The sequence below is a fragment of the Gossypium hirsutum genome, chromosome A06 (assembly GCF_007990345.1).
Source record: "Gossypium hirsutum isolate 1008001.06 chromosome A06, Gossypium_hirsutum_v2.1, whole genome shotgun sequence".
Lineage (NCBI taxonomy): Eukaryota > Viridiplantae > Streptophyta > Magnoliopsida > Malvales > Malvaceae > Gossypium > Gossypium hirsutum.
In genome coordinates this window covers 20,784,014-20,797,166 of record NC_053429.1, presented here as the reverse complement: position 1 = coordinate 20,797,166, position 13,153 = coordinate 20,784,014, and the positions used below count along the sequence as shown (strand labels likewise).

At 34.5% G+C, this 13,153-nt stretch overlaps 2 long non-coding RNA genes across 5 annotated transcripts; one reads left to right on the top strand and one right to left on the bottom strand.

The window, feature by feature from the left end:
- The first annotated feature begins 5,665 nt into the window (after positions 1-5,665).
- On the top strand, positions 5,666-8,188 carry LOC121230458 (uncharacterized). Its single transcript, XR_005928499.1, has 2 exons — positions 5,666-6,224; positions 6,563-8,188. It is a non-coding gene; the product is annotated as an uncharacterized lncRNA (long non-coding RNA).
- LOC107951087 (uncharacterized) lies at positions 6,404-9,949 on the bottom strand. 4 transcript variants are annotated; one of them, XR_001698315.2, is made up of 5 exons: positions 9,712-9,915; positions 9,265-9,477; positions 9,085-9,166; positions 8,642-9,002; positions 6,404-8,504 (listed from the first exon to the last, which is right to left on the bottom strand). It is a non-coding gene; the product is annotated as an uncharacterized lncRNA (long non-coding RNA). The 4 variants fall into 4 exon arrangements; XR_001698314.2 differs by having other exon boundaries at positions 8,642-9,018; positions 9,712-9,889; XR_001698313.2 differs by having other exon boundaries at positions 9,265-9,949.
- Between the last annotated feature and the right edge of the window lie 3,204 nt (positions 9,950-13,153).

The following is a 13,153-nucleotide window of genomic DNA, read 5'->3' as shown; positions in this document are numbered from 1 at the left end:
TTTCACAAATGAAACCTTATTGTTTCTAGGCTTTAAAACAATAAGTGTGTTCTAAACATTACTCTAGATTAATCTTTAAATACAAGGATCACTTCCACAATTTCGTTGTTCAAAACATCCCCAAATGTGCAAAGGCTCAACAATTTTTATTTCTTGGTTCCTTCTTCGGATACGTCATTCAAATCCTCCAACATCAAGTTTTGTTTAAAAGCCCTGAACTTGGCACATTCTTGGATCCCATGCCCTCTTCTCTTATGGAATTTACCTTTTTAACTAGATGATAGGGTAACAAGTTTTCTGCTCCAGAAGGACCACCGAAGTTTACAACACCCATATTAATGAACCTCTCGATTGTCTTTTTAAAGGCAGTGCAATTCTCAATCGAATGTCCTGTGATTCCCGCATGGTATTCGCATTGAGTGCTCGAATCATACCATTTGGTGTATGGGGGCTGCAACGGTTTTAAATGAAAAGGGGCTACTACGTGTGCGTCAAATAATCTTTGATATAGCTCCTTAAACGACATCGAGACTGGCATAGATGTGAGTTTTTCAAAACTCAGTCTCGAATTGAATTCCTGATGGATAGTAACTCTTGGCTAGCTTATGGTAATCATTTTCACCTCTTTTTCCTTTTTCTTCATTGCCTTCGAAGTATTACTTCGGGAGCTCCACTCTCGTCTTTTGAAAGCTTCGTGCTGTTTCGAAAACTCCACACATGTCTTCTTCGCTTCTTCAATGGCAACAAGATTGGCTGAATTGCCCCTCAAATTGGGACCTGAGCCTACTGAGTAATTTACTGGTGCCACCATATTGGCCTGATACTATTGGAGACTGATAGTAATAGGTACCTCATCTGGTCGAGTTTAGACGCTTATTGGAGTAAAACTTGGGGAATAAACGATGTCCTCAATATCATCCTCAATGTTGACCACTGGGCTTTTCTTCTTTTCAAGCCCTTTGGCTAGTAATTGCCCCAGCTGGCCAATTACACTTCTTTGGAGCTCTAACATTTGATCAAATATATCTTGTTGAATCTTTGGTTAACATCTCTTGCATCTGTATTTTCCTTTACTCCAATCTCTCCAACCTTTGTTCCACATCCCCGGTTAACCCTCTGAAATAATTTTTGCCTAATTAGGGTCTTTTTATGGATTTAAATGCATATTATGCGGTGTGATGCAATGCAAATGCATGAATGCAAAAAGGTATTGATCTCGATTCAATCTCATTTAGAAAACTTTATTTAGAAAAAGAATATCTTTACATATAAATGGATTACAAATACGTTTTCACCCTAATGCCCAAAGTTTTAACTCTATCTAATAAAAGGGCTAACTCTCGACCTACATCTGACGATGACTCATGCATCATACTCAATACGTCAGCTCGTACTGCCAAGTCTCAAACGTGTTCAGCTACCTCTCGGATCTGAATTATGGCTTCTCCAATAAGGTAATCTCCATCTCTGACTTGTTCTTTAGACTGGCGCAGTTCTCCCTTTAAATGATCCTATCGTGCCTCAAGTTGCTCGATAAAAAGCTTACTATTTTTCAATGCTGATTCCAACTCCTCAACTTTGCCTTTTAGCTTCTTTATCTCTACCGTGGAATCACGAATTCGTTGCAGATGAAGGGATCACCCAAGCTCAGTCACCCTAATTTTTAACCCTTGATTTTCTTTCTCTAAGGTCAAATTCCGTAATTACACCTCTTGGAACTTCCTCTGCCAGTATTCGGCTTTGGACTTTTCCCCTTGGACCTATTTCTGCAACTGATCTGAAGACCCTCATATTCCCGCTCTCTTCAAGGATACTTGTGCCCTTTTGAAGTGCTCCTTTAAATCATCTCGATCTTCCTCTATCTTTCTCTTTTCCTTCTTTACCTTCTCAACCTCCATCTTTTGCACATCGACGTCTAAGCTCAAGTATATCTTTTCTTCCTCGAGCTTTGCTATCCTCTTCTCGAGCTCCAAGTTTTTTCTCTCCAACTCTTGCTTCATAATTTCTAACTCCGAGGGCGTCACTTGCAAATATTCCTCCATCAGTCGAGCTCCTTCCACGCTTAGCTTAGGGATGTTATCATTAATACTTCTACCTCTCCACTCAACGTACTCCGGAGTCGTAGCAGGGCTAATAGCTACTCCCTTTAATCGACAAGTTTTGTTCCAAGCACTAAAGATCTCACTGACCTTCCTCTTGTAGTCGGCTCCTCTATACGCGAACTCCTCTGAACCAACCCGTAAGTTGCCGGTATGAACTGTCTCAATCCATGTTGCCTCAACACAAGCAAAGGGGCATAACTAATGGCAACCCAAATTCCCAATAAAGGGACCCAATCAAAACTGCCGCATCGATAAAGGATCTCACCAGGAATCATCCATGGAGCCCTCTACTCCACATCCTTTGACTGTAGGTTCAGAAGTAGTGCTATCCAATTTTTTCGGAAACATCAACTCTCCTAGTTGAAGCTGCTATGTCCTTTAACGGGGAGTAATCCTCAAAGAAGACCTGAAAAACCACCCTATCTATCAATCGGAAGTGACTGTAGAACCAAGCTAAAAGTAACTGAGCACAACCAACAAACCTGCCTACACTGGCCCTCCTACATGCATTCAAGGACTTGAATATCTCCGCCAAAATTGCAAGAACAGAAGTGACCCGTTTCCTAAGTCGATGGAAGAGATCTGTGGTTGTCTCATCCACATATCTCAAGGCCTTGGGGAAAACCATCAATCCGTATAAGCTTAAGGCAAAAATGTCTACCCTCTTCGCCTCGTCTGGATGTGTCTGGATCAGATCTTTCAAAGCTCCCCACGGAATGCACTTACTCTCACCCTTTTCCTTAATTCTAGCCATGATCCACTGCTCGCTCATCCCCATAATGGTCATCAACTTCTTACCAAAGGTTGGGACACAAGAAACTCGAGAATAAATCCTATCACACTGAAATTTAGGACACCGAAGTAAGGCTGTGTACTCCTCCACAATAGGCACTAAATCTACCTCCCCAAAGGTAAAACAATTGTATGCTGGGTTCCAAAACTGAGCAAGAGCTCAAAACAAGTGCTCATCAACCTAAATATCAAACAAATAAGGAAATCTCCGTAATTACCGTAGAATGATTGCTTGGTCTCATTGCCCCACTGATCCCAAATCGCCTTAAGCTTCTGCAGATTATTCTGTGTGACACTGATACGAGTGTAGTCTGACAGCTCCGACATATATCCCACAGTTATGCTATCCCATTTTCCTAGCTGAGTTTGCTCTGACCATCTATGGACGTTAGCATTGCCTTCCACTCTATCAAGAAGTCCATTTTCCATAATAAAATTTCCTAACTTAGAAACCGACCGTGAATCGATACCTTTTAGATGTAATATGACATGCAACAAAACAAAGAAAAACAAATTGTCAGTATCATATGATAAATAACTTATAAGGGTAATAATCTAGAGTACCACTATCCAAATTGAGCTCTTATGGTTTTTCTATATGAGGTTTTAGTTCTAAAGTTTAAGGTACCCGAACCAGTAGATTCATTGATCCTCACCCATTATAGGCTCATTTGAATTGAGTTCAATTCAGGGGGATACATTTCCCTATGGCTACACGGAGATGAAAATCTCACGAAACCATAGGTACGAATGTATCCCGAAAGTGATCCACTATCCTGCACAGAGGCGAAAACCACACGAAGGCGTAGCTTCTCACTCCCACTTAAAGGTGTAACCACAACGGTCATGCAAATGCAATGCGTATCAGAATATAGCAACACATGCAATAATACAAACACATGTAATGCAAAGAGAATTAAATTTTAAAATTTTAAATTTCTGACATTAAGACAAGAGATAATCAATTACACAGCTTGACTCTCTTATTATTTTCCAGTGGAGTCGCCAAGCTGTTGTGACCATTTTTAAATTGAGTTTTGAAAAATGGGAATCGACTTTAAGAAAAACGAAAATGGGAGTCGCCACCAACCTTTTTAGGTGTGATTGGATTACCTTTAAAACATTTTGTTTTAAAATCATTAATTTTGGTCTACGAAATCAAAAAAATGGGTTTGAGAGTCGGTTATGAACAAGGAAGGGTTAGCACCCTCATAACGCCCAAAAATTGGTACCTAATCGACTATCAAATGTCTTTAATGTCAGAAATTTAAAATTTTTAAGATGCAATCCTCTTTAGAATATTTTAATTTTGAAAGTTAGGGTTCACTTGTATCAAATGAATCAAAATATTACATCCAATAAGTTAGGAAGCAATATTTTTAAGACATTCAAAGCTAAGCTAGCCCTTTTTAAAAATCCATATCTCAAAACGACAAAACGCCATATCCAGTATGTTAGACACAACGCTTTGAAATTCCAAGACAGTTGCTCGTATTTTGAAAACCTTAAAAACTTAGAAGGGTGCTTGACTATTCAAACTCAACGAGAAAAGTCACAACCCAGTAAGTTAGGGCATTACCTTTCTCGAAGTTTCCAAATACCAAGCATTGCCTTTTTATTTTTGAAAACTTTTGAATCTCGCTTTTAATTAATGCATGAAGAACCATATATATACATTATAACATGTAAGATAGCATATTACAATAATAGGTAGCTAAAACATGCATTTAAGTAATATGATAGCAATAATATAAAGGTCCTATACTAGATACATATATAAATATAGCAAATCTTAGTTACATAACAACATACATATTAAGATATACATAGCATATATTGAAAATGAATAAGCAAAATATACGAACATACAAAGTAATAATTAATTTAAAAAAATGATGGATGATATACAATTAGACATATAAATACATATACAAAACAAATGTGATAATATATAAATAATAATAATAATGTAGTAACATATATATATATCAAACAAACAACACTTAATAATATTATGAAACTAGCATTTAATATATAAATGATATAAAATATAACAATATATAAAAGATTTAATACGTATTAAAATATAAAATAAGGTGAGTAATTATTTAAAAAATATACATATATAATTAAAATACAATATTTAATAATGCATGATAATAATATAGATAATATATATGTAATGAAAAACTTAAATAAATATAATGAAATATAATATGAAATATGTATAATAATAATAATAATGTAACAAATATTTTACATATAAAAATATAATAAAATAAATAATATAATAAAAATATATAACATATAATAAAATTTATATACATAATGTTACAAATAATATAAATAAAATAATATATATAAAAGTAATGAAACAAAACTTTATATAAAAAAATATTTTGAAATATCATACAATATGTATATATAAATGTAAAATAATACATAATTTTTTGATAAAAAAATATGATAGTAATATACAAGTTTTAAAATAATACTTATAATACATAAAATAATGTATGAAAAGTAATAATATAGAAAAATAAAACAATTTTTATATTTATAAAATGATTTAGAATAAAATAAATAATATATACGAAAAATAATGAATGAAACAATATTATTAAAATGATTTAATATAAAAAAGGGTTTAAGATAAATATATATATATACAAAATATTGAAATAAATAATAATAATCTAAAAAGAAATAAAGTTAGAATAAAAAAATAAAATTTAGAAAGGATTAAATTAGAATAGAAATAAAAATACAGATGAAAATTCAGAATTTAAAAAAAATAAAAAAAGGTTAAATTAAAATGTGCACACAAGGAAGGGGATTAAAACGGAAAATATCCCCTTTTAGAACGACATAGTTTATGCGCTTTCTTTTTTAAAAGAGCCCAAGGACCAAATTAAAATAAAAACAAAATATTTGAGCAAAATTAAAAGATAAAATAAACCTAATTTTAAAGGATAAAAATGCGGAAGGACCAATTGGGAAATTAGCCCAATAACAGAAAACACGCGGATCCTTTGGCCAAGTCGGGTCGACATGCGTGTCCTTTTTGTTTAAACGACGTCGTTTTAATGCTTATTGAATTAAGCAAAACGACGCCGTTTTAATAAAGCTATATAAGCTAAAAAAAACACCTAAAATTTCATTTCTAAATCATTTTTAAAAAAAAAACAAAAGAGACGAGCCTAGAATGCTCTCCCCCTCCTCGGCCTGAACTCCGACGACGCTTGTCGGCCACCGCTGCACACACCTCTCGCGCCACCGTACACGGTGGTCGGAGGTTCAAAATTCCACCCCTTTCCAGGCGAATCACAGGTAAAATCTTTTATTTTTATTTTTTAAATATTCGCGTATGAAATTTTAAAAAGTGAACTGCTTTTCTCTTGATTTTCAAATCTGTTTTTGTCTACTATGTTTTGCATGTATAAAAGAGAAGGAAATGAAATGAATAAAGTTGAAGAACGTTTGAATGACAAAATATATCACCTCCGTTCTGACTTAAAATGCTGTATTTTATTGTATGATTTTTGTGTATATCCCCCCCCCTTTTACAATGTTTTTGATTCTTGATTTTATAGCCTGAATACATATATAGAAAGTACAATCTTTGATTTCTTTCTTATTCTGCTCGGTCTTTCTTTCCTTTTTTGCAGGTCTGTGGTGAGCTCCGGTGGATTGGTACGCCGATTGCGATGATTGCAGCGCGATTGAATGTCGTACTGGGCGGGGCTCTTGTCTGCTGTTTGCGGCACTAAGGATCTCTAGGGTTTCTGCCCTGGTGTTTTGAATTTGGGCCCTGTTGGGTTGCTGCTTATTGGGTTTGGGTAGGCTTAGGATTGGGTTGGTCTAGTTAAGTATTATGAATAAAGGGTTTAATTTGGTTAATATTTGGGCTACTGAAATCGGGTTAGGGTAATGGGTAATTTAGAATCTGATACTTGTGTGGCTAAAGGGTATTGGGTTAGTTTAGGGTCTATTGGGCTGCAGGTGTATTTGGGTTACACGAGTATTGGTTATGCGGTTTGTTTAGGCTTGGGCCCCAATGCTTGGGCTTTGTAACCTGGACTGTTAAATGGACTTTAAAATAAATATTTATTTATCAATTTATCTGTTTTGCCCTTTTAAAGCCCGGTCAAATTTGGGCTATTACATAAACTTTTCATGCAAGGAACAAGAAAGTTTGAGCATGATATATGGCAAAATAAGGCACCCATTGAGGACTTCATTATTTCGAACATTCTATAGTTTTCATATAAGCATACAAAAGTTGGACATAGCCACCCTATCTAACTTTCTTAGAGCAAATTCTAAGGAATCATTGCAATAGTATGCATGAAAAGAAAGTATGATATCATCAATATCTGCTAGTCTAAGTATAGCATTTGATGTTGGATAGTCAAGGTCATTGCTAATCGGCTTCGGATAGTTTTTCATAAATGTATTGATCAGGCATAAAGTGCATTTGTTCCAAGGAGGCTGATTTTTTATAATGTGTTACTAGCATATGAAATTCTGCACACTTTAAAACACAAGAAAAGGAAAAAAGGGCTGATGGCAGTAAAGTTAGACATGAGCAAGGCCTATTATAGGGTTGAATGGAATTTTGTGGAGGGGGTAATCAAGAAAATGGGATTTGACCCAGGATGGGTTGATTTGTTAATGAAAAGTGTCTACAGTATCATATTCTGTCATTTTAAATGGAAATATAAGAGAAACTTTTCTTCCATCTAGAGGTCTTAGACAAGGAGACCCTTTTAGTCCGTTTTTGTTTTTATTCTGTGGGGAAGGAATCTCTAGTCTAATGAGACTTTCGAAAGCGAACAATATTCTTCACGAAGTTAAAGCTAGTCTTAGTGTTCCAGCCATCTCACATCTACTCTTTGAAGATGACTGTATCTTATTTGCAGAAGCTACTAAAAGGGGAGCACATTCTCTAAGACAGATTATGATAAATCTACTGTCTTTTTTAGTACCAATACTCTTGAAGGGGAAAGGGTTACAGTTTCTTAGATACTTGGTGTACGAAGATCAACTGATCCAAAACGATATTTAGGACTTCCTAATATGGTAGGTAGAAAAAAGAGACCATCTTTTCAAAATTTGAAGGATAGATTGAAACAAAGAATTGACAACTAGAGTATAAGATATCTATCCCAGGGAGGAAAAGAAGTTTTATAAAAGCTATACTCCAGTCTATCCCAACTTATGCAATATCTTACTTTCTACTACCGAAGGCTCCATGTACCGATTTGGAGAGTATAATAGCCAAATTTTGGTGGCAAAATGGTCGAAATAGGAAAGGTATTCATTGGTGCACTTGGAAAGACATATGTTTATTAAAAGAAGACGGTGGCTTGGGTTTCAGAGATCTTGCAAAGTTTAATGTTGCGTTATTAGCAAAACAGGGGTGGCGTCTTGCTAATTACCCAAATTCATTATTATCTCGCGTTTTGAAGGCAAAGTATTATCCAAATTCGAATTTCTACCAAGCTCGGTTAGGAAATTTACCTTCACTCACCTGGAAGAGTGTTTGGTCCGCGAGAGGGTTGCTGGAAACAGGTTTGTGTTGGAAGGTTGGGAGAGGTGATCAAATATCTGTTTGGGATGATTTGTGGATATCAGGAAATGAAGAAGAGAGTTTCGAACCATGATGACAATCAAGATATTAAGTTAGTTTCGGATTTAATAGAAGCCAATGGCAGAAGCTAGAAAACAGAGGTAGTCAAAAATACCTTTCGAATGCATATAGCGGAAAAAATATTGCAGATTCCACTAGCTGAGGCAGAACACGAGGATTTTCAAGTATGGAGAGGGGAGCTGTCAGGGGAGTTCTCCGTTAGGAGTGCCTATAAACTATTACATGAGACTAGCACGGATCCTATTCTTTTAATTTACATGCCGAAATTAAAAACTTATATAGGAAACTATGGAAATTACACATCCCATCCAAAATCCAAATTACAGTATGGAGACTCTCATGGAACCTCATTCCGTCCCTTGTCAATCTCAGAAGCAAGAGGGTTGTGATGGAAGCTCAATGCCCCAGGTGTCGCCAAGAAGAGGAAGACAGTTTCCACATTTTTCAAAAGTGTCCTACATCAGTTGAGGTCTGGGAACAGTTAAGCTTAACATGGGTATTAAGTCACAATAATCTGAGTACATGGGAGTGGCTTACCTGGATCTTCGGTCAAGGGACTACTGAACAGATCCGACTTATCTGTTGTGGACTCTAGTTAATCTGGTACAGTAGAAACCGACTATAATATGAAAGAAGAAACATGTCAGGACATGAAATAGCAAGACGAACTCGAAACTATATTGCAGAGCTGGATGCACTAAAAGAGAGAAAACTTACTCTTAACTCTACTGGAAATACCCAACAGGTATGTAGAAGTGAAAGGGTCACAATCCATTTTGACGCAGCGTTTGACCGACAATCGTCCAGATCGGCTACGGGTTTGCTCGTACAAAATGCAGAGGGGGGATCCTTGCATCACAAGCAGTCATACACTCCGAGATAGCAACTCCGTCCATGGCAGAAGCATATGCAGGTTTACAAGAAGTTAAACTAAGGATTTTTATGGGATTAAATAAAATAGAAATAGTGAGAGACTCGAAAACCGTCATCAAAAAATGCCAAAATACTGGTATTGATAAATCGGTCATCGGAGCCATTATAAGGGATATACAAACTAGAAAAGACAGATTCCAAGAGATCGAGTTTCATTTTGTTCCTAAACTAGGAAATGTTGATGCTCATGTTATTGCAAAAGAGGCACTGAAGAGAGGAGTGAATTTTTACCTGCTAGAAGGAATCCCAGAATAGGTTCGTCAAGTGCTGGAGAACTTGTGGTCAGAACCTCCGGACTGAGTGAAAGGTGAAATGAACGGTTGGGAAACAAAAAGTAGCAGATAAGAATTCATTTCAATTTTGAAAACCTGCTACCATTAATGGCTGGTTGATTGATGTGAAAAGACAAAAGATATTGGTATCCAGCTGTTAGATTTGGCTGGTATAGGATAAGACTTAATTCTATTTTAATTTAGTTGCATTTGGACGAAATGGGTCAGGTATGTTAAATCTTTCTAGGCCCAATTTCTTATTAGATCTTGGTTTTGCTTTCATTCTTTGTATTTATTTTTCTGAACCTTAGCTGAAATTCTATTTCATGCATTTTATTTTATTAATAAAACCAGTCAGATCATTCATTCAAAAAAAAAGTGATATTATGTGGTTGGATCGTAATACGAAAAAACAACTTGAATTAGTTGATGAAGCTAAACATGTCTTTAATCTAATCTACCGATTGAAAGACTAATATATTGTCTATCAAGTTTAATTGGGAAGAAGCATTGTCTTTCGCATCAAAGCGAATGACTCTCAGAAGATAGAGACATAGATGTGACTTACTAGACTAACAGTACATCTAACCTCCACCAAATGTGTGAACGTTTGATTGGAAAATACTACACCAAAATATATAAAATTAAGCAGTAATGTCTGCAAGTATACGGGTCAATTTGTAATATAGCATTTGTGTTGCAACAGAACACAAGTAAGTATATCGAGGATCGTACCCAAGGGAGGATGGATTAAATCTATTGAAAATCTCTTTACAATAATAAATCTAAACAATAATGGTTAAATTCTATATTACAATAAACCATAAAAGAATATTAACTAAACCAAGATAACTAGAATAAATAAATAGTAAAATAAACAAACAACTAAATCAATTAAACCAATCAAGAAGATTAATTCATTTCAAGGGTTGTAATTAACTTTGGATTAGGGTTTTAGGGTGGATTAATTATTAACTAACCAATTATTAACTCCCGAGCTTTAACTGATTAATTAATTGGTTGATATTCACTTATCTCCCGACCTCACTTTATCAACAAGGATAAACTGCAATATAATCGACAAAACTTATCTCCTAACCTCGTTTAACCTATGATTACTTCCTAGGGTTATCAAGACTAGGGTTTAAGAATGCGTAATTTAAAACAACTAATCCTATCAAGAAACCCTTAATCCTCTATTAATCATGTATTCATTAACTTGTTAATCTCCCCTAAGGAATTTAGCTACTCATAATATTCATAATATCAAACTCAATTGAATTAAATATGTAAATAAACACAACTAAATATGAAGAGAGAAAAGATGGAGAAATAATCTTGTGGATGTCGATTGAAGCATGGAATAGTGGGTCTTTTGATGGAATAATCAAATATTATCGCTTGTGAAAAAGCAATAAACTTAATACTTTGATATTATAAAAGAACTCTTTGATCAAAATCAGTTATAAGAGAAAAGAACAAAGCGTTTTTAAGAAAAGAAAAGAAAACTTAATCTAAATCCTACTCCTACACTACTAGGGTTTTTAGATGTGTCTAAGACGACTTAGTTACATCAAACCCTTAAGGTTTTATTTATAGGAGTGTTGACAACCCAAATTAAGTCTTCGGAACATCTTAGATCTTCGTATAAAGTTGATTGTGTGAATGAAAATAGCCCTAGAATGCTTAGGCACCACATTGAGGCTATGTCAGGCCATAGGCCTTGCATGGCACAACACGACTTGCAAATTGTGTCTTCTTGGTTTCGTGTTGTACTTTAACAGCTCAGGAAGTTTGTGCATCACTCATCCCTTGATCTTACATCCATTAGGACCTAAATTAAGTATCATTCACACTCAAATCAACACATTAGGACTATTTAAGGCCCATGTCGGCCTAATAGGTCACAAACACTTACAAAATTGTGTAAAAACACTTTTACTACATAACTACTAAGTACCGAAAATGAGATAATTAATAATAAAAGTGATAGAAAACAAGCTCCTTAAGCGCGAAAATATACCAAAATAACTACTACATTTGGCGGCAAGTCAAATTCCCCCACATTGAAGTCTTTGCTTGCATTCAAGCAAACTAAACAAAAAAAAAACAAAAAACAAAACAAACTAAAATCAAGAAAAGAAAATGTACTTGAGCTAGCTTGATACAAGAAATTGGACAGAAATGTATTATCAAGATAATGTAAATAAATGTATAACTCTAGCATGATACACGATTGACTCACAATTTCTAAATTAGATAGACTAATTCATTAAATTACAAAGCAAACAAATAAAATAATATTATGTATAGGTGTCTATCGAAAAAGATATACAACTATAAAATTATGTTCAAATGAATATAAGTGGCAAAAGCATCAAAACTTGACACAATGTCATCCATATAAAGTACTACCTAAGTTACATAGGACTTTTCGGCTTGTAACATTTTATGGCTTAGTTTGGTTCATATTTCAAAAATAGATTGTACAAAACGGCTAAGCACAAAAGTAGTTTAACACATTATATTGTCCCTAATACTCCCTCAATTTTAAATAACATCTCCACGTTATATCCACTTCTTTAAATAACATCTCCACATTATATCCACTTCTTACACCTTTCTTATTTCTCAATCATTAAGGTATAGTATAGTATTAATGAGTATAATCATCCAAGCTCGTATGTTTTTTTTTATTTTTTTGTCGAAAATTGTGAGTGTACTTTTTTTCCAACTCACTTTGCTTTTCTTTTTTTTCTTTTTTTTCTTCGAGATGTTCTCGATTAGCATTTTGCCTTCTTTTTCTACAAGCTCAAAATCTTATACTCACTATACCATACAATTCTTTAATTCACTCTTTTTTTCCCCTTTAAAACCATCGTGATGTATCTTCCTAATCCCTCAATATCAATGGTCAGATGTCTAAATTTGTGCAAGGGCCAAGAAATAAAGGATCAAATACATTATTCTTTAGGCTTAAGGTTTCATTTGCGGTTCATCAAGAAAATGGATTAAGGCTCAAATTAAGTACTAGGGAAATATTTACAGGATGACTTTTTTGCTTGAAAATTTGTCTACCAAACAATGCCTTAGGTCGTCCCTAGGTAATTCAATACATGGATTAAATCAGATAAGTCTATCAATTTCTACAACCTATAATTCAATTAAACATGCATTCTATTTATATATCTATTTATCATGTGGTATAATTAACATCTTCAATCTATTCACATTGTAATGAATTGAACTCATTAGTCTAAAATTAGATAATTTAGAATCAATTGTTATCAAGCTAAATTTACAATTTATTCACAAAATCCTATTAACATGCTCTTTCCAATCACTTGTATTTCTACTAGCTCGAGCACATATAAATCACACACAATAAAATAAAGAATTTA